The 3,886-nt window shown below is 40.4% G+C and overlaps 1 non-coding gene across 1 annotated transcript; it reads right to left on the bottom strand.

Annotated features, from left to right (window-relative positions):
* Nucleotides 1–671: 671 nt before the first annotated feature.
* Nucleotides 672–778, bottom strand: LOC127090137 (small nucleolar RNA R71). The gene has a single exon (XR_007791668.1). It is a non-coding gene; the product is annotated as a small nucleolar RNA R71 (small nucleolar RNA).
* Nucleotides 779–3,886: the final 3,108 nt, after the last annotated feature.

Raw genomic sequence — 3,886 nt, forward strand, 5'->3', positions numbered from 1 at the left:
AACGATAGTAATCGATAAATTGACGATTTGGTTTATGTGGGATCGATATTCTTTTATATTACTCTGACGCGATTCGTGCACTTGCAAATAGAGCGATCAAGTTTTTGGCGTTGTTGCCGGGGACCAACTTCGTAAAATTTCGTACCTTGTTGTTACACCGTCTAGACTAAGGCATTATTAGCCGGTAAATGCAAAGAACCCATAGTACCGGAAATTTAGTAGATCCTTTAGCAGAACCCCAACGTTACACTCGTACATGCCTCTTACTCATCTGAATTAATAAAGCTATGGCCGAGAATCGCGACCGGAGACCTCTTAAGGAATTTGCACAACCCTCTGACGAGGAACCTAGTTCTAGTATAGTAAACCCCCTCATTCCTGCCAATAATTTCGAACTAAAACCATCTTTATTACAATTAGTGCAACAAAACCAATTTACGGGTCTCGCTACTGAGAACCCAAATCAACATTTAAAAGTCTTTATCCAACTGGCCGACACCTTTAAATCCAACGGTGCTTCACCTTATGCGATTCATTTAAGATTATTTCCTTTCTCTCTCAAGGATAGAGCACGTTCATAGTTAGATTCACTTCCAGCTAATTCAATAACTACCTGGGAAGATCTTAGGAGAGTGTTCCTTGCTAGATATTTTCCCCCTAGTAGGACTGTTGTTCTTCGAAACCAAATAACTAGATTTACTCAAAACTAAGGAGAATCACTTTTTGAAGCTTGAGAGAGATACAAGGAGCTGTTAAGAGTATGTCCACACCATGGCCTAGAACAATGGTTGATCGTTCATACCTTCTACAATGGACTCTATTATAACACAAAGATGAGCATCGACGCTGCCGCAGGTGGCGCGCTGATGAACAAACCTTAGCCTGAAGCTTGTGACCTAATTGAGGATATGGCCCAAAACCATTACCAATGGGGAACTGAACAAGCATCAATAGAGAAAAAGGATACCCAAGGTGGAATACATGAGATAAGCTCTATGGACATGATGCAAGCGAAAATGGACGCTTTAGCCCTTAAGGTCAAACATATTTCTACAAACACTAACACCACAACGGTAGTCCACACAGAGTGTGAACTTTGTGGATCTAAAGGACACGAATCGGTGGAATGTAACCTTTTGAACGACCTGAACACCGACCAAGTGAATTATGCCAGTAACCCATTTTCAAACACCTACAACCCTGGATGGAAGAATCACCCAAATTTTTCCTATAATAACCAGAACCCTATCCAAAATTATGCACCTCAAAGACCACATAGTTATCAAGCCCAAAACAAAATCAACCTATGCAAGTTGTGCCCCAGAAGCCTAACCTTGAGAAGATCATGAAGAGCTTTATATTAGGCCAGACTCAGCAAAATAAAGAATTCCTAAACCAGAACATTCACGTAAACAAACTGATAACGCAATTAGGGACCAAGGTTGATCAGATAATCACTCACAACAAGATGCTTGAAACCCAGATCTCGCAGGTAGCACAAAACCAAGCCCCACAAACTACACCTGGAGAACAATTCCCTAGACAACCTCAACTCAACCCTCGAGGGAAAGCTAACGCTATCTCATTACGAAGTGGGACCGCTTACGAAGGGCCTCATAACCCAACAATGAGCGAGTCCAAAGCTTCTAAAGAAAATATACCTACCAACCAAGGAGAGGAACCAGTGGAACCCGAAAAACAAACCGACCCAGAAGGAGAACCCAAAGATAAATCTTACAAACCACCACCCCCGTACACACCACCAATCCCATATCCGCAAAGACTTAAACAAACCAAAATCAATAACCAATACCAAAAGTTTATAAAAGTAATAGAGAAGCTTCATGTAGAGATTCCTTTTACCGAAGCCATCACCCAAATTCCATCTTACGCCAAATTTCTCAAAGACATCTTAACCAACAAGCGTAGGCTTGACGATCCCACACCCTTGGAATGCAATGTTATTTCCGAGAATAAACTTGCTAAGAAGGAGAAAGACCCTGTGAGTTTTTCTATACCTTGCATTTTAGGGAGTCATGTGATCGACAAAGCTTTCCTAGACTTACGCGCTAGTGTGAGTTTAATGCCCTTAGCTGTGTGTAAAAGGTAAAACTTAGGAGAATTACAACCAACTAAGATATCCCTCCAATTAGCCGATAGGTCTGTTAAGTACCCTGTAGGAATTTTAGAAGACATCCCAGTTAGGATCAGTCAACTTTATATCCCAACAAACATTGTGGGCATGGATATCAAGGAAGACGACGATATCCCTATCCTTTTAGGTAGACCATTTTTATCAACAGCCGGAGCTATAATAGATGTTAAAAGAGGAAAATTAACTTTCGAAGTAGGGGATGAAAAGATAGACTTTATTCTTTCAAAGTTCCTCATGGCACCAATCATAGGAGATGCATGTTACGCGATCGATATCATAGATGAATGCATAAGGGAATTTGATCAAGAAGAACCTGTGATCGAACCATTTTCAAACCTGAATGAAAAGGATGACGAGCTAAAGGAAACGGAACCTCACACTAACGAATGTTTGGATATTACTCCAGCCCTTTCACCAAATTCTCAAAAACCAGCTGAAGAACTTAAGGAATTGCCCAAGAACCTAAGATATGAGTTTTTGGATAAAGAAATGAATCGCCCAGTAATAGTTAGTGCCACCTTAAACCAAGACGAGACAAACCAACTCTTGAATGTTTTATGAAGATACCCCTTGCCTTAGGATACAACATCTCTTATTTAAAAGGTATAAGCCCATCCGTGTGTATGCACAGGATCTCGCTAGAGGAAGATTCAAAACCTTCCAGAGAACATCAGAGAAGAATCAACCCTGTAATGATTGAGGTGGTAAAGAAGGAAGTCCTTAAACTGCTAGAAGCTAGTATAATCTATCAGATCTCCTATAGTAAATGGGTAAGTCTTGTACATGTGGTACCCAACAAGGGAGGCATCATAGTCGTGCAGAACGAGAAGGGCGAGCATGTAGCTAAACGTATAGAAGGCGGATGGCGTATGTGCATAGATTATAGGAAGCTCAATAAGGCAACTAGGAAAGACCATTTCCCCCTTCCATTCATAGATCAAATGCTTGAGCGTCTTGCCAGACACTCTTACTTTTGTTATCTGGATGGATATTCTAGATTTTTCCAAATACCCATACACCCCGAGGATAAAGAGAAAACAACCTTCACCGGTCCTTACGGAACATTTGCTTACAAACAAATGCCGTTTGGACTCTGTAATGTGCCAGCTACTTTCCAACGTTGTATGCTGTCAATCTTCGTAGATTATCTCGACGGGATTATGGAAGTATTCATGGACAATTTCTCGGTGTGTGGGTTTGACTTTGAGAATTGCCTCATTAATCTTGAGAAAATCCTAGAGAGATGCGTAGAAGTTAACCTTGTGTTAAACTGGGAGAAGTGCCCCTTTATGGTTAAAGAAGGCATAATGTTAGGACATATAATATCTGAAAGAGGCATTGAGGTCGACAAAGCAAAGATAGAAGTTATAGAAAACCTTAACCCTCCTAAGAAAATTAGAGAAGTCCGTAGTTTTCTTGGACACGGCGGTTTCTACCGACGCTTCATCAAAGATTTCTCTAAAATAAAAAAAACCCTGATCGGCCTTCTGATGAAAGACGTTGAATTTGTTTTCAATGAAAAATGTATCGAAGCCTTTAATCGTTTAAAACAAGCACTAATTTCAGCTCCCATTTTACAAACTCCGAATTGGACTCAACCCTTTGAAATAATGTGTGATGCTAGCGATTTCTCTATAGGAGCTGTTTTAGGGCAAAGAAAAGATAAGAAATTACATGTAATATATTACGCTAGTAGAACCCTAGATGCCGCTCGACTAAATTATACAACAA

Source organism: Lathyrus oleraceus, chromosome 5 (assembly GCF_024323335.1).
Source record: "Lathyrus oleraceus cultivar Zhongwan6 chromosome 5, CAAS_Psat_ZW6_1.0, whole genome shotgun sequence".
NCBI classification, from domain to species: domain Eukaryota; kingdom Viridiplantae; phylum Streptophyta; class Magnoliopsida; order Fabales; family Fabaceae; genus Lathyrus; species Lathyrus oleraceus.